Genomic DNA, 19,248 nt, shown 5'->3' with positions numbered 1-19,248 from the left:
AAGCACAAAAGAAAAATGGGAGCTTATTGTTGGATTACTTTTTGTGCAGAAAGCCTACAGCCAATATAAAAAAGAGTGAAGTTGTTCATGATCCTAATGCACTACGTCATATTTTACAAAAAACGACGGGCCAAAACCGTCGTTTTTTAAGAAAAATGACGGTCCCCGCCGTCGCAAGAGCCGTTGTAAATAACAATGTCGATTTTAGTGAACGACGGTTGGCACGTGTCAACAAAGTGTCGTAAAAAACGACGGTCATGATCTGTCAAAATAAAACGACAGCCAAAACCCGTCATTTTGTTAGTCGAATTTAAATTTAATTAATACATATAAACGACGGCTTAAAGCCGTCGTTTTTTGTCACTTTTTTTTTTTTTTTTTCCAAATTTAGCCACTATTGTTTGTCATTTTTAATATTTTTCACCTGAAAAGAAAATGACAATTTTTATTGAACAGAAAATTGAAATCTAACCAAATAAATAAATACACCAAAAACACAAAAATTTACATTTTTCAAATGGAAACCATTTTCCTTCAAATTTTACATGTGCAATCATAGTCCAACATGCCCCATTTTCATGGTGTCGATTTTAATCTACATCCCAATGTTTAAAGTAGTTTTCAAAAAAATTCTACCAACTTCACTTCACTTGACTTGTAGAAATCAAAACCAACGTCTGTCTTTCTTGGACGTGGAGACCATGGACGTCTTGGATGTGGGAGAAAAGTAGCCACTGGTCACCCTATGGATGTACCCATTAACCTTCCACAACCTAGGAATCTGAGTAGCAGTGGCGGAGGATGTTGGTGTGCTAAGCTTGTCGCGTGTGGTGGCCGTCATACTCTTGCAATAGCTACATGGCAGACTGATGAATCAGAACAGCTGCTATAAAGTATCGAAATACTCAGATTGTGGAAGGTTAATGAATCAGAAGAATGAAATATATTCTGAACAGACTATAATGGAACTAATTATATAATTTTCTGACTCTGCTCAAAGTTGTCTTTTAGAATGTCATCTGATTTATTGGTCTGTCTAAAATGCTCCTAGACAAAATTTGAACTCATAACCTTCTTTATAGAAGGATAAAACGAGAAACTTTTTATTTTTGTGTTACTAGTTTAGATGTTATGTGCCTCTAGTATCCCATGGGTAAAAACTTTGAAGCGAGCAGGACCCTTGAAAATTTTGAAACAACCCTCTCCATTGGTTTACACTGGTATTTCCAAGAGGGCATGAAATAAATACAAAATGCCACGTATCTTATAACGGGGAGGGTTCCCTTCAAAATTTTAAAACGGCCTGCTCTGCTTCAAAGTCGGACTCGTTTCACGTGTGTGCATTTGATAGATAACAAATGTAGTCTCCTATCTATATATCTGTTTATACTTATTTTGGGGTACTATTTCCTATATATATGGACCCCATATCTTGAGTGTTTCGATCCAATTACCCTCATCTACATGTTTTCCATGATGATGGTGAATCTTAGGAAGCACACATTATCATAAATACTACCATTGAAGGATATAATCCAAAATTTAATTAATTAAAAGTGGGGAGGTTTTTAATGTTATTGGTTTGATATGAACATGAAATTTAGGGCACATGCTTTTCTTTAACATCTTAGCAGTTTGAAGGGGAATATCAGTTTATTTGGAAAACTTGATTTTTTTGTTTTCTAGTTGCAGCATAATTCATGGAAGAACATTAACTTACAACAAGATGATCGAGGAAAAAAAAAAAAACAGAATAAATAATTTTCAAATAACTTGGATTTAGTAAGTACCATTTTCCATATTTAAAAAAAACAAAAAAAAAAGATGTTCCTTGTAATTATTCCACCATAGCAAACACACGTAGCAACTGTTAGAAAAATAATATAGAACTTTAAAAAATATTGCTCTGAGGCACGTAGTATTCTACGTTGTCTTATAGACAACAGACGCCCCCACTCCGATTAAACACGAAGATGCAGATGGGTTGCTGGCGAACTTGTCTTCAGGATACAACAGAGCCCAGTTCTAACACAACTGTATATTTCCTCAAAATTTGCACTATTTTGAGAAAATCTGTCACACAGAATCTCGGATACACGAATGCCTCTTTTTGTAGAATTTTTTTTTTTAATTAGTTATTTTAACAGAATTAATCTCCATAAATTTATATCAATTTTTTTTAAAAAAAAAAAATCACACCCATTCGTAAATGGTTTTTGAATCTCAATAGGTATGAAACCCATTGGAACCACTAGGCACCTATTCGGATCAAGGAATCCGTTAAGCACCCTTAAGCCCCTTCGACACCTTTCGGTTTGGCCTTGGTGCCTATCCAAAATTGGACGGCCCTATTAAATATTTAATTTTTCTCTCTCTCTCTCTCTCTTTTCTTTCTTTTCTTTCTTTCTTTCTTATTTATATCTATATATATATATATAAATAAATAAAATAAAAAAGAATTATTAAATTTCCATATAGCTTGAAGCCATTAGGAGCTCTCAAGGAGAGAGTCTTTGGAATGAAGAAAGAGTTGAGAATAGGTTCTTATTTATAGGTTTAAAAATCCCTCCAAAACATTTTAAAAAGCAATGTGGGATTTATAAAAATTTGAAAAAAGGAGCCAAAAGAACTTTTACAAATTCCAATCCATGTGAAAAGTTATCAACCAATAGAAATGCTCTTTTTAAAAATTACTTACTTTTCTTTTAACAAAAAGTAAACCAACCATAAAGTAACTTTCAAAATATCATTTTTAAAATAAACCAAATTAATTTTATTTGAATCAATTTTAAATAAATATTAATCATCATTTATTAACATTTATTTTAACAATCCCCCACTTGATTCAAAAAATAATTAATTAATAGAGGCAAACTGAATGTGTATCAGAATGATCATAATAAGTATAACCATAGGTACCTAACGGTTTGAACCTTTGGCTTATATATATAATTCAAAGTTTATAAGATATTTAAGTAGCTTATAGCTTTGAACTTAAATTCTATGAAATAAACCGGAATTATATATACACTTATTATAATCTAACTCATTAGTGACAAAGAATAGCGCTTTGCAGTCAAGCGCTTAAATCCTGATTTTCATGAGTATTTCAGAGAGATGACCAATTCTCTGTTTAAAGTAGTTAAACTTTTATACTCATATAGGTGAATTTGTCATGAGTGCTCTTGTAACTTCTTTGACACCCAAGCTTAAAATAGCCTACAAATTCATTAAGAGTTTAACTCATCCTTTTCACATTACAAGATATGTGCACTAAGTAACATCATAGGGATAGCCAATATAAATATTATGTGCACTTACAAAGACAGTAAAGTAGCTTCTTATCTCTTTGAACTTAGAAAATGGGATCTCCAAATCTACTAAGTTGAGGTTCCACTACTCTGTCTTTATGGATATTGGTCTTAGGCCCATCCCCCTCGATGTTCTCAAAACTACCTCTCTAGGTAGTGCTTTTGTTAACGGATCCGCTAGCATTTCTGAAGTTGGTACGTACTCGAGCACGATCACCCCATCTGTCAACATCTGTCGAACAATATTATATCTAAGGCCTATATGCCTTGATTTACCCTTATATTTTCTGTTTCCTGAAATGGCTAACACAGCTTTATTATCACAATAAATAGTAATTGCATAATCTAGAATAGGAGTTAATGGAATAAATTTAATAAAACTTCGAAGCCATTCTGCTTCTTTTACCGCAGCCGATAATGCTATGTATTCTGATTCCATACTTGAAGCAGAAATACAAGTTTGTTTCTTTGACCCCCACGATATCGCTCCTCCTGCTAAAGTATAAATCCAACCACTTGTAGATTTTGAATCATGAGAATCAGAGTTCCATGTAGCATCTGAGAACCCTTCTACTAGTTCAGGTTTACTATTATATTGTAAACAATAATTTTGAGTACCTTTTAAATATTTCAGAACCCTTCTAATTGCTTCCCAATGTTTAGGTCCTGGGTTACTTGTAAATCTACTCAATACCCCCACTATAAAAGCTATATCGGGTCTTGTACATTGCATTAAATACATAAGGCTACCAACTATTTTTGAATATTCTAATTGAGATTCTGCTCTACCCATATTCTTAAATAATTTCTTACTTGGATCACAAGGAGTAGGAGAAGGTGAACAGTCAAACATATTATATGTTTTCAATATTTTTTCAACATAATGTGCTTGAGATAAACTAATGGTTTTATCTTCTTTTATTATTTTTATTCCAAGAATAAAGTCTACCTCTCCAATGTCTTTCATATCAAAAGATGATTTAAGATAATTTTTAGTTTCTACAATTATATTAATATCTGTACCAAAAATTAACATATCATCTACATACAATGACACAATCACATAACTTTGATTTATAACCTTACTATAAATACATCTATCACATTCATTTGATTTAAAATCAAATTCTTTTATTTTCTTATCAAATTTATCATGCCACTGTTTTGGTGATTGTTTAAGACCATATAAAGATTTATTCAATTTACAAACCAGATTACTTTTATTTGATTCTACATAACCTTCTGGTTGTTCTAGGTAAATTTCTTCATCTAAATCACCATTTAAAAATGCAGTTTTTACATCCATTTGATGTATATATAAGTTATGAATAGATGCTAATGCTAAAAGAACTCTTATAGAGGTTAATCGAGCAACAGGAGAAAATGTATCAAAATAGTCTATTCCTTCTTTTTGCCTAAACCCTTTGGCTACTAATCTTGCTTTAAATTTCTCTATACTACCATCTGGTTTTAGTTTCTTTTTGAAAATCCACTTATGTCCTATAGCTTTACAACCTGGAGGTAAAGATACTAAATCCCAAGTTTATTAGTTTAATAGATTCTATTTCATCATCCATAGCTTCTTTCCAAAACACACTATCTAAAGATGTTACAGCTTCTTTATAAGTCTTAGGATCTGCTTCTAAAACATAGGTGTAAAAATCTGGACCAAAATTATAATGTGGATCCTTTCTTGGTCTCTTACTTTTTCTAAGTTCTAGTTCTCCATTTTCTTGTCTTTTTCCTAACACTTGTTCACAATGGGTTTCATTTTTTAAATCAAAACATTATCTTTATGTTGAAGATTTTCAAAAAATTGTGCTTCTACAGATTCGATAATAACATTATCATCTAAATTTAAAAACCGATAAGCTTTACTATTTTGAGCATATCCTATGAAAGCACACTTATATGTTCTAAAGCCTAATTTTTTAATCTTATCATCTGGTTTTCTAACATAAGCTAAACAACCCCATACTCGCAAATATTTTAAATTCGGTTTTCTATTTTTCCAAAGTTCATATGGTGTTTTGTTCACTTTATAATACGGTACTCTATTTAAAATATGACATGCAGAATACAAAGCTTCACCCCATAAATTCATAGGCAAATCAGAATTTATTAGCATAGAATTTATCATTTCTATTAATGTCCTATTTTTACGTTCCGCTACACCGTTTTGTTGAGGTGTTCTAGGGGCAGAAGTTTCATGTATAATTCCAAAATTTTCACAATAAACAGTAAAATCATTATCAAAATATTCCCCTCCTCTATCACTTCTTAAAATTTTTATTTTCTTTTCTACTTGATTTTCTACTTCTGCTTTATATAATTTAAAAGCTTCAAAAGCATCATTTTTATTTCTTAACAAATATATATAACAGTATCTACTAAAATCATCAATAAAAGTGATAAAATATCTTTTACCACCTCTAGTTAGTATCCCATTTAATTCACATAAATCTGAATGGATTAATTCTAAGATAGTAGAAGTTCTCTCTACACTACGATGTGATTTCTTTACTATTTTAGACTGTATACATATATGGCATTTATCATTATTTTCTTTATTAAACTTAGGTACTAAATTTAAATTCATCATATTTTTTATAGCTTGAGAATTTAAATGTCCTAATCTAGCATGCCACAAATCAAAAGATTCAACAATATAAGCAAAAGAACTTTCATTGATTACATTCAACTTAATCATATTGTTTACAACATACCCTTTACCAATAAAAATATCATCTTTGGTCAAGATCAGTTTTCCAGAATGAAGGACTAACTTAAACCCATTTTTGTCTAACATACAAGCAGAAATTAAATTCTTCCTAATTTCTGGAGCATGTAGAACATCCTTCAACAAGAGAGTCTTTCCAGAAGTGAGTTTGAGTTCCACAGTACCGGATCCCGCAATCTTGATGGTAGAAGAATTTCCCATGTAAAGTTGTCCTTCATCTTGAACTTTGTATGATTTGAAAGCAGATCTATCAAATGACACATGCCGTGTTGCACTGAGTCGATCCACCAATGTCCTTTTGTTTCAATCATGTTTACTTCGGACACAACGGCAACCACTACATCTCCTACCATGTTAGATTCGGTCTTCGGTTTTTTACCTTGACGTTTTCTACAATCTCTTGCAAAATGTCCCTTTTTCCACACACATAGCAGTCACCTTCATTCTTTTTAAACTGACCATGACCATTTTTCCTGATAAATTTCTTGAATGGTTTTCTATTGGTAAAAGGCTTGTTGTATTTTTTCTTTTCTTGAATTACAGACTCAACTATATGAGCCTTAATTGATTCAGAGCGATCATCTTTTTATCTCTGATCTTATTTTCTTCTTCTATTTTTAAACCTTTGAAAATCTCATCTAGAGTTTGCAAATTTTTATTATGAGACAGGGTTTTTCTATAGTCTTTCCAACTGGGTGGTAATTTAGAGATTATTGCACCCACTTGGAAACTTTCGGGAAGTTTAATATTTTCTTCCTCCATCTCAGTAACAATAAATTGCAACTCTTGAACTTGTTCAAGAATAGGTTTATTTTCTGCTATTTTAAAATCGAAGTATTTAGAAACTAAAAAAGTTTTTGTACCCGCATCTTCGGTTAAATACTTCTTCTCTAGTGAATCCCATAATTCTTTAGCAGTTGTGTACTTGCAAAACGAGTTGAACAATCTGTCAGTCATTGCATTGAGTACATGATCTCGACAATCCAGATCATCATCTTGCCATTTTCGTTGAGCGTCGATTTGTTCAGAAGTTGCATCCGTTGAAATAGTTGGACATGCTGTTGTAAGCACATAAGCGACCTTAAATTGACGGAGCATAAAGTAACACCTTCTGTTGCCATCGTTTGAAATTCGACCCATCAAAACGATCAAGTTTTACAAGGTCTTGATTCATAAACTTGATGCTTTGTGCCATTAGAGCAATCTTCTGTTGTCTATAAATTGTTAGAAAAATAATATAGAACTTTAAAAAATATTGCTCTGAGGCACGTAGTATTCTACGTTGTCTTATAGACAACAGACGCCCCCACTCCGATTAAACACGAAGATGCAGATGGGTTGCTGGCGAACTTGTCTTCAGGATACAACAGAGCCCAGTTCTAACACAACTGTATATTTCCTCAAAATTTGCACTATTTTGAGAAAATCTGTCACACAGAATCTCGGATACACGAATGCCTCTTTTTGTAGAAATTTTTTTTTTAATTAGTTATTTTAACAGAATTAATCTCCATAAATTTATATCAATTTAAAAAAAAAAAAAAAAATCACACCCATTCGTAAATGGTTTTTGAATCTCAATAGGTATGAAACCCATTGGAACCACTAGGCACCTATTCGGATCAAGGAATCCGTTAAGCACCCTTAAGCCCCTTCGACACCTTTCGGTTTGGCCTTGGTGCCTATCCAAAATTGGACGGCCCTATTAAATATTTAATTTTTCTCTCTCTCTCTCTCTTTTTCTTTCTTTCTTTCTTTCTTTCTTTCTTATTTTATATCTATATATATATATATATATAAATAAATAAAATAAAAAAGAATTATTAAATTTCCATATAGCTTGAAGCCATTAGGAGCTCTCAAGGAGAGAGTCTTTGGAATGAAGAAAGAGTTGAGAATAGGTTCTTATTTATAGGTTTAAAAATCCCTCCAAAACATTTTAAAAAGTAATGTGGGATTTATAAAAATTTGAAAAAAGGAGCCAAAAGAACTTTTACAAATTCCAATCCATGTGAAAAGTTATCAACCAATAGAAATGCTCTTTTTAAAAATTACTTACTTTTCTTTTAACAAAAAGTAAACCAACCATAAAGTAACTTTCAAAATATCATTTTTAAAATAAACCAAATTAATTTTATTTGAATCAATTTTAAATAAATATTAATCATCATTTATTAACATTTATTTTAATAGCAACTCATAAAGCTTAAAGACTCCCTGCTCTCAAAGAGGAACATTGGACAAATTAGGTGTTCTAATTTTAAGCACCATTCCTGGTAAACAGGTGCCATTTTTACTTGATGCAACTTTCTCCACAGAAGTTAAATCAATATACAATATGTTTGTATTGGCTGAGAATTCTGCCTGCAAGCTTAGACACAATGAACATGGTTCACATTGTTGAGATACGTATAAAATCTCAACTATTAGATTTTGTATTTACACGGTCGAGTCAACAGACCCGACCCATGTAGCGCATTCAAACTCTGAAGCTAATTCCCATGATTTTGTGTGAAAATTATGTATGAACTCAACCTGTGTATGAACCTATGTATCAAAATTCCAAAGACAGCATCAAAATTTGTGATGACACTCTTCTAGACCTTTTTGTTCCTGAAATACGAAAAAATCCTTAGAGTCATACTAAAGGGACGCTATCCAGTTTGGATAACAATCTTGACCGTCATGAATGAGAAACCTTTCACTCTCGTTCGAATAAGTGATGAAAAAATGTTCAATTATGACGTCATAGTTAGAAATTGATCACCATGACTTTCAGGCTCACCAAGCTAGTCTGGTTAGTGATCTTGTTAAAGCACTAGTTAGCTCTCATGACAACTGGTGGACCGTCCACCATTCTAAGACATGTATCATTCAGACCCAGGAAATTTATGGTCAAGGTGTGACTGTAAAGAGGTATAGGCATGAAGACAAACCTAGAGAAGTTAATATTCTAGCCACCATTCCACAAATAGCAGCAATCAATCTATCTGATGGAAGACCAGCTACAGAAGCAATCAGGATGCTGACTCTTGACAACCTAACTGCACTTGGCAAATTGATTTGAGGAAAAAATCACATACCAGACCTTCGTGGAGGTCATGGAAGCGAAGAAGATAAAGAAGATGAAAAGGAAGTTCACATTGTTGAGATACGTATAAAATCTCAACCTATGTATGAACTCACATTATGCACATGACAAGGAAAATGCTGAACTGACTATGCTCCACGACACTGCACTCAATATTGTGCTGACGTGACAGTGTCTTCTAAAGCTAAAAAATCTATTGTTCTAGGAACACTGCCATGTTAGCTCAATATCAATTGAGCACAAAATGCCAATATAGATCCTTAAAAGGAAAATGATACAGACACATACAATTGAGAAATACATGGAAGCATAACTACAAATAAAATTCCTAATTAATGCTATCCATAGCTCCACTAAAGAGAAATAGTGTACAATGTGTTAGGGGGGCATACCCCTAGATTAGTTTTGGTTTCTGTAGAAAACAGTAAATCAAGCCAATTCTGCCAATCAACTATAATAACAATAATGCTAAAGTGTATCATAACAATAAATTTCATCATCATCATCATCCATGCTTTATCCCATAATCCCATACTTGATCATAACAAGACATTAATGGGGAAAACCTCCACCATACTTTTCAATTCTGTACAACTTAAATATGAGGTCCTAAATTCAGAGAAACCACCATTTCAAGTTTAATTGATCCAATGTGTTTGTGTCTCGAAAATGTATCATTCAAAGATATGTAAGTTCAGTTGGTTCAATTTGTTCAAAACAGAAATAAAAGCAATTTTCAGCTGGTTCAATGAGTTTTAAAACAGAAATAAAAACAAGTTTCAACTTGTTCAATGTGTTCAAAACAGATATAGAAACAAAGTTAGTTGATTCAATGTATTTAAAATGGAAATTGTATCCTTGACATCGGTCAAACTCACATTTTCAATTTTAAAATTGCAGTCTCTACAATGAATTGGTCCAGCGAATTAGTTTAAGAATTTTACTAGGCTCAAATCTTGGATCTACCAATTAGTTTTGACCTGATCAATTATGATGTGTATTGTTCCAAGTTAAAGGTGCTAGTTTGCTAAATTGGTTAGATGCTATGGGTGTTGATACCATGACTTGAATTCAAAATTAACCTCATTTACTGATTTCTAATAAAAAACTTGCTTGCTTATAGAAAAAGATGTATTTTTTCTGGATTTGATTTATTCTGATTTTGAAATTCAATAATTTTGGATTGATCTTTATTCAACTTGAATAAATTTAATAATAGTATATGTATCTTTTGTATATTTCCAACATAATATCAAATCAGTGCCCTATTTAATTATGAGATGGTTGATCCAAGATCGATCCAATAAGTTATCAAATCAAATTTAGCAGAACCCAGGTCCTTAATTTGGACCCATAGATATAAGATCGAAACGGATCATATATTGGGTTTGATCCGATCCATTGACAGTTCCACTTACAAATCTGTTGAATGCCAAGTGTCATGAAGAGGTACGAGACAGACGTGGACAATCGGGGGACCACAACTTCCACGTTGATGGTCAAAGTCTAAAAAATTAAATTTCAAATAGACATTGGCAGCCTTTGGACATTTATGATGATCAGAGTGGCTAATGATGGACAGTAAAGGAAATATCAGAGTGAAAAATGGTGTGTGATCTATCTAAATATCATGCTGAGGAGTGTCTATCAAGTCACGATGTAGACTTTGGACATTTATCGAAATGAAGGTATGAGACTTGTAAATCATAGTTGTTTACACTAATGTGAGGATATTTGGAAAGATGAGTTTGAACATGACTTTGATAAAATGCTCATGAGACATCATGCAACAGGATTGCAACAACATAGATTACAACCAAGCCAGGAGTGTGGCACCTAACAAACAAAAATAGCGATTAGATACCATGGCATAAACACACTAGAAAATAAAATAAAAATAAAAAAAACGATTCTATAGCAACACCAAGATTTGCTAACACCACCCTAATTCATAGAAAAAAAGAAAAAGCAAATTGTCATTTCAGGCCACCAATGCCAACAAAAGTATTAGTAGAAACATCAGCCAATAGCACAGATTATCTCACCAAAACAAAGTGGCACACTAAACCATATTCAACATGTAGAGAAAGACACGCCTTAGTAAAATAATTCACATAATGTTCCTATATTTGTAGAGATATTAGCAATCTTGAACAGAAACTTAAAATTGCATCCCCTTAGAAGGAAAAAGTCATTGATTGTAAAACATTATGTATTGTCTCTCTATGTAACACATCTGCCCAACTCAACTTTACTAGAATGCTATACCTTCCAGATGAGAATCCGGCTGCTATTCGGCTTGATATATCTTTGAAGTTAGCTTTTCTAGCAGGATCGAGCAAAGCTTCAAATATCCCAAAAGAAAGAAGATATAATGTAATAGTAAGTGAATTATAGACACAAAGGTCATGTTTGCCGGTTCAAAATTTATAAGAGCTGCTATTGGCTTGGCACCCCAACTTTTACTAATTACACCCCAATTTCTTAAATTATTTATCATACCCCAATTAAAAATTAAAACACACCATTCAAACATTACAAAGGTTTGGCTCAAATTATTATCTCAACACCAAGGATATGGGAGACCACAATATCTAATCCCATCTTCTTTTCCTTAAATAATACTTGATATAAATTATTTTTTTATTGACATAGATGAATGCAACTAGAAACAAGAGATCACTAAGGATGTTAATTCATCATATCTCATTCAAAATTCAATCGAATCTAATAGATATTTTTGGATTTGGATTGAGTTTTTAGGATGATCTCTTTAAAGTTGTTAATGAATCAAATCGTACCTAATATAAATGTTTTTTTTTTCTCTTGACATTATTCTTCTAGGATTACCCCCACCCAAAAAATAAAAAATAACTCTGCTTTTAACATTTTTGCATTTACAATTAAGCATCAAAACCTTCCGACTTTCTCACCAATCTCCACCACAAACTCTTCTTTTCTCTAAATTTCTCTCAATCCAAACACAACATTAAGGGAAATTGTGAGAGGTGTGTAAAATTTATAAGCAATTTGGAGGACATCCAAACACTAATAGGACTCATGTAATGATCAACCAATTAATTGAGTAGAAATTATATCTTTAACAAAGTTAATATTATCACATTGAATTCCAAGAGTTCTCTCAACACTAAAGGTCTTCATACCCATTAGTTATCCCAAAGAGGATGATCACAAATAGTAACAGAGACGAGTTGCCTCAGAATCTGAATTAATTGACCAAGTAACTGAAAAATGTAGTTTAAAAATCCATATAGCCAAAGAGACATTGCAGCTTTAAGTCACTAATAATGATGATGAAGGAAGAAAACTAAGTATCAATTACCCTATGAAATTTGATGTGAAATTTCCAAGCTAAGCACAACATTGTGGCCTGATAGACTGGCAAACCTCTATTGGTTGGCTAAGCACCTCCTTAGATGCAAATAACTCATTTTAAGAATAATATATTTTGTTAAAGCCATGATAAGATTTTTCAGCCTGTAACGCTGTTCTTAGTTTAATTATTTTGGCCAATTAAAATATAAGTGCATTACAAGATGCCTGCAGAACATCAAGAGCATAAATATGATATATCTAATATGGCATTATAGTCCTTTAGTTAAATCATATATCAACCAAATAAGGTGAATCTGCTTACAAACAGATAGCGAATATATTTCAAAATCATAATGTTGATACCCAAAATCTTAATGGAAGTAAGTTTTGGCCAAGATCAGAACGAAACATTAACCCAAAACACTGAAACATTCCAGTTCTCAAGATGTTTCAAATTGTTTTGAAATGATTCAACCAAGACTCTTTTGGTTTTTCTACTAATTGAAACAATGCCTCAAGATTTTAAACCTTAAATAAATAGTAGAAATGCAAATTAATGAGCGAACCTTCGAATCAATACTGGAATCGCAGAATCCGTAACAGAACTTTGAGATCTGCGAAGAAATAAAAGTAAAGAAGAAATCTCCATTATTCAGGCAAAACCTAGCTTAAATTAAAGAAATAGATACAGATCATTCTCAAATGGAGAGAGAGAACTACCGTGCGAACCTCGCCTGGTTTCGTAAGTCCGAAACTCAAACTCGTGAGAAAAGAAATCGAGAAGAAATTGAAAATGAGATTTGTTAAAACTCTAGGGTTTTTTTTAGAGGAAGAATAACAGAGAAGAAATCGAAAATGATTTCTAGGTTGTCTTTGAGAAGAAGATACAGAGAAGAGATCGAAATTTTGGTTTGGTAAAGGTTGGTGCAGCAATAGTAGTACTCACATTTTATTATCACCACACCAAACGATGTAACATTAGTAAACTTTGGTGTGACAATAGTAATTTTTTACTAATTAAATGACGGATTAAATTAGTTGTTAATAAACGATTATTATAATCGTCATTAAGGATTAAACAATAGGTGAAAACCGTCGTATTGAACAATGGCTTTAGTCTGTCGTTTTTCCCGCATTATTTAGTCGTTTTTAATAGTTTGTGACGTAGTGATGCTCCTTCTATTGTTTCATTTTCCTCTAGAGGACCCAGCATGAAGTCAACTGGCATTCTAAAGGTATTTTTTTCATGTTAATATTTTATATGTTAATAACAATAGGATTTATTATTTAGCAAAATTGGGGTGCTATTTGGATAATTTTTTTGTAGTTGAAGATTTGTGCAATCTTCCTCAAGAACTAGTGAGAAATGTAGAGGAAGGGGGTCCCTTTAACTCCAGCTTATCAATAATAATAATAATAATAATAATAATAGGATTTATTATATTTATTTGCTTTATATTTGTGCAATGCAGCCTGACATAAGTGCTCCTGGAGTCAACATCCTAGCAGGGTGGTCTCCAAAAGGATTGGTTTCAGACTTTCCTGGTGACAAACGGTCTGTAAACTATAACATCTTATCTGGAACACCCATGTCATGTCCTCATGCAACGGGTGCTGCTGCCTATGTCAAGACATTTCACCCTAAATGGTCCCCTGCAGCTATTAAATCTGCTCTTATGACCACAGGTGATCTCACCCAACGTGGGTTCCTTGCAAAATGTGTCACTAACGTACATTTCTAAATATTTAGTAGTACCAACTCTTGGTTCATGTTTTCTTTTAATAGCTTCTCCCATGAAAGTCATCAATCAAACAGAAGGAGAATTCACTTATGGTGCTGGCCAAATCGATCCTGTAAAGGCTGTAAATCCTGGATTAGTGTATGATACCCAAGAAAGTGGCTACATGCAGATGTTGTGTAACGTTGGCTACACTAATGATAGGATTAGAACCATAACCCAACAAAACATAACTTGTGGCAAGAGCTAAGGAACTGAGGCGTTTCTCAATTATCCATCCATGACTGCTTATATAGCATCAGGAAAAAACTTCAATGTATATTTCCCGCGGACAGTAACAAATGTTGGCACAGCGAATTCTACTTATAAGGCAACAATCAGCCCACAACAACTATTGAATATCACCGTTACTCCCACTGTTCTATTTTTCAAGTCATTGGGTGAGAAGAAGGATTTTGCTGTGGATATTAATGGAACTGGAATATCTCCTAATCAAGTCATCTCTGCTTGGCTCTCATGGTCAGACGGTGTGCACAGCGTAAGAAGTCCAATTGTTTTGTATTGGTAGAAGAATTGTTGAGCAAAACCCATTGAGGGGGTTTGAAAGGTCTTAAAATGATTTACATTTTTAATAAAAGCATGTCTATGTGTAACTCATGCTGTCCTGTATATCCTATATGAGTAATGAGTTAAATCCTGAGTTTACATTCAATCTCTTCATTTTCATAGCCTTTTCTTACAGAATGCAACCTATTGTTCTTCTGAATGTTTTTCCTACACCATCATACAAGGGATCAAGTAAATAATTCAATCACAAACTGAAAGATTCCACGTGCAACAGAAATTTATATCTATCATTCCATGGCAATAAGTCAACACTTGACAAAATAGCTCAATTTGCACAACAAGATTGTTAGGAGTCTAAGTTTAAGACTACGTTACTACCAAATCAGCTGTTAATCTGCAAATGCAACTTATTTGAATCTAAAACATTCCAAATATTTATCATTCTGCCCAGAGACTGTAAAACTATCTACATTTTGGTGACCTACCAGTCAAAACACAATATTCACTAAAAAAATATAACAAGTCAAGAAAAAAATAGTTTAAGAGTCGTGATAATCTGACGCTCTTTTTTAGATGCCCCCATCACAGAACCGTAGATCCTTTGCTTCGGGATACACAAGAAAAAGATTTATGGTTCTGTAACTACCAAGTCAGGGAGCATATAGGGGACATTTGAAAAAAGAGCATCAAATATCATGTACATCAACAAAAATCCAAACCCTAATCTATTACGTCAATAATCAAGCTATCGTGATACAACACAAATCCCAAGGCTCAACTCTTTGACTTCACAGCATCGCTGGTAGGATCCACCGCGCCGTGGCTTTAGTGGGCCCAATGGGCCCGATCTTTGGTCTAGGTCCTTGTTTTGGGTTCTGGAGTGTAGTAAACTCTTGCAATTCTTTTGGTTTTACTTATGTATTCCTTGTGCCTTTGACCTAACACATATAATTAACAAAAATTAAGCTAGAAATTATAATAAATTTGAAAATAACAAAAAGATGGACTATGAATGCATTATTTCTAATTAGGGGATTTAACTTGTGTTGTATTTTTAAAGTCTCTATAAATAAGGCCTTGAAATCGACTTTCTTGGCACTGATCATTAGTTATAGTTTACTACAGACAAACCAACTAAAGCAGAACACAAATCAAGTCAACGGTCAAGGGTTTTGACAAATAATTTATAATTTTTTAGATTTTCACTTAATTAAGTCTATATTTACCATTTTATCATTTGAGATTATTTTAGATTAGATCTTTTTTTTTAGTTTTTTTTTTAAATTTATTTTCATATTTTATAAGCCCATGGTCTTAGTATAATATTTAAAGGTAGTTTAGCAACTTTAATTTAGCTTTTATTTAAATTTATTATGATTGAACAATTACGAGAAAGAAAGTGACGAAAAATTAGGTTATTTTATATTTTAATTTTATTTGGACTCTTAGTTAATTTTCTTTATTTATAACTTTTATTAGGTTAAATGAGTGATTGATGAATGGAATAATAAAAAATTCTATTTTTATTTTTATTGTGGATGTTGGTGCATTCAACATGGTTGATACCATGGAAATCATTATGGTGATTCAAAGATAAATATCTTTTTTTTAATCTTCTTATCCTATATTTCTTTTGTTTATTTGTGAGAAATCAAAAAACCATCAATAATCCTCTAATCATTTCAAGAACCCAATTCATAAACTTTATGTTCTTAATTTTTTCAATAAATCTTGAATTCTTGAATTCTTGATTTTTTTGAATTTTTGAATTCTTGAATTTTGATTTTTGATTATTGATTTCTTAAAGTCTTGGATTCTTCATTTCTTAAAACTCATTTTATTTTATCCTTAATCCTTTCTCATTTTCTTTAATCCTTATTTTATTAATCTCTTCTTCAAATCTATCCTATACCCAGTCACTTAACCCCAACCAAATACCCTAAATCTTCCCCTAATCATAATTTCAAAATGTTAATCACTCTAAACGTAATTTCAAAATGTTTTAATTGAAAAACTTTATATTTTACATTTCAACATATGGTCAATTGAAAATCCTAGATCCATTCCAAACCTACTCAAATCAAATTCCTTAACCCCTATTTTCTTCTTCTTCCCTCACGATCCTACATTACAAACCTAAGAAAAGGGGGACAAAATTATCAACTTATCTCTCAAAAGATTGCATCAAATCAATCATCAATTGGCGGCAAAATCAAGGAATCTAGTAGAGTCGGGAACGAGCAGCTCTAACTACAAGAAACACATTATATTATCAGATAATAAGGTTTATTTAGCTAAAATTTTAAATAAATAAAAGGTATATCTCTACTGCCAAATTCTCTTCTAATGTTCTCACCTTCTCCCTTAGCAAGGTCATCTTTGCAGTATCCAGGGAGGAGGAGGTCTGGTAAAATGATGATCCATGCACATTCCTTGTCATCAGTGCCAACGATTGACTGTCTAGATGGAACACGTGAGTCTCTAGCAAGACTCCCGCTAAACTTGGACAGCTTTTTCGCATGCTCTCTAAATGGTTGCTCATAACGATCGAAATCTACTTTAAGTCTCTGATCATGGAGAGAGAAAATAGGCTTAAGAACCATGTTGGGGCTCACCTATTTGGTGGCAGATCTAGATGACCCCTCACTAGTCTTGTATTATGACATAACTGATTCATCTTGAGATGGGTCCATCTATGTGCGCGCCACCACCTCATTTTTGTCCCCTGTATGTCCCGCTTGTATCACTCCAGCATTAGTCTTAAAAAAAGAGAAGAAGGGTTTTGTTAAAGTGTACCCTCAAGGCACACGTTAAAGTGCAATAAATACACTTAGGAAATTGGAATATAAGGGTATTTTGGTAAAAAAAATAATCTTTTAAGGGCATTTTTGGTATTAAAAAAAATCTAATTTCCAAAGTGTATTTATTGCACGTTATCATGTGCCCTAAGGACACACTTTATCAGAATCTAAAAAAGAATAATGAATGCACACAAGTTTTGGTACATAGTTGGTACGTGACTGACGTGGCAAGGGCACAACATTGTTGATCTTTTTCCTATGTATCCTGAAGAAAAAGATCTATGGTTTTGTGCCCTTGCCACATCAGCCATGTGTACCAACTACGTACTACACCCTAAAATAAAAAGATATCCAATCACATGCACCCAGGGTGGAGGATTGAAACCCTCCTCTTACACCTTACCACATGCCACATACGTCACAATCCAAGAAATTAATGCCTAAAATCTTTCCTTTTGAAAATTTTCTTGGATTGTGGCTTATATGGGAAGTGTTGAAGTGTGGGAGGAGAGTTTCAATCCTCCACTCTAAGTGCATACGATCTGAACTCTTAAAAAAAAGGTGATTTAGACATGTTCCCTATGTTTTGCTGAATATTCAAAATACCTACCTATGTTTTGAAATTGATGTCACGCATTCCTTGACATTGGTCTTGTAAATAGAATAAAGACTCAAATGCCATCATCTTCAACATCTAACCAAAAACCTAGATTTTCTTATTATAACAAGTCATCTTCAAGTAATTAATTTCCAATCTATTGTTTTCTACCTAGAATTAACCCTTTACACAAAATCGTAGATTTTTTCTACTTAGAATTCCATCATTTTTTCAAAATTTTCAAAAATCTTCTTTGTTTTTTCTTCCCAAAATAAGTTATCTTCAAGCTCTTCAACTTCTAAGGTAACTTTAATCTTGTCAACCTTATTTTAATCCATCATTTTCTACCTTGACTTTTTTGTAGATAACCCTATATTTTCAACCCAAGATTTCATCATTTTATACTTTCTCAAAAAATTTATCTTGCCTTAAGATTTGAAGGTTGAATACTTGAAGTAGATAAAATCTTAAAATAGTTGATGAGGGTTAAATTTTTTATCTAATGAGATTAAAGATGATTGATTTTTAGAAGAAAAATCTGGGTTTTTGTTTTGAGCTTGAAGATGAAGGTGTTCAAGTCTTTTCCTCCTAGTATGTGTAGAAGACTAAGGCCAAGGGACACATGTCATCATTTTTAAGACATAGGGGCTACCTCTAATATTTAGCAAAACATAGGAGGAATGTCTAAAAAACCCTTCAAATTTTTACATAAAACCTTGACTAATGATAAAATGACATGCTAACAAATACGTGGTATGTGCGAGGTTGACGTGGCAGGTGCACTGAACCGTATATATTTTTCCTTGTGTATCCCAAAGAAAGAAAAAGATCGATCTATGGTTTTGTTCACTTGCCATGTACATGTTAGTGTGTCAGCATTTACAAAATGTAAAAATCATTCTTTAATTGTGTTGATTGATGTCATGTAGAAAAAAGGGAGGCAAATGAACTCGTTAGATAAACTATAGGGGAGGCAAGTGTAAGTGTCAAAATGATAGTGGGTCGGCATAGAAATATGCCAAATCACTAAGGGTAAAAATGTAATGCACCTTTTTTTTTTTTACT

At 32.7% G+C, this 19,248-nt stretch overlaps 1 long non-coding RNA gene across 1 annotated transcript; it reads right to left on the bottom strand.

The window, feature by feature from the left end:
- Positions 1 to 484: 484 nt before the first annotated feature.
- Positions 485 to 13,469, bottom strand: LOC147386115 (uncharacterized). The gene is made up of 4 exons (XR_015171971.1): positions 13,199 to 13,469; positions 13,045 to 13,092; positions 11,411 to 11,486; positions 485 to 854 (listed from the first exon to the last, which is right to left on the bottom strand). It is a non-coding gene; the product is annotated as an uncharacterized LOC147386115 (long non-coding RNA).
- Between the last annotated feature and the right edge of the window lie 5,779 nt (positions 13,470 to 19,248).

This window comes from Akebia trifoliata, chromosome 14, assembly GCF_017979445.1.
Source record: "Akebia trifoliata isolate Shusen 1 chromosome 14, ASM1797944v1, whole genome shotgun sequence".
Classification (NCBI taxonomy): Eukaryota; Viridiplantae; Streptophyta; class Magnoliopsida; order Ranunculales; family Lardizabalaceae; genus Akebia; species Akebia trifoliata.
This window is presented reverse-complemented; position numbering and strand designations above follow the sequence as displayed.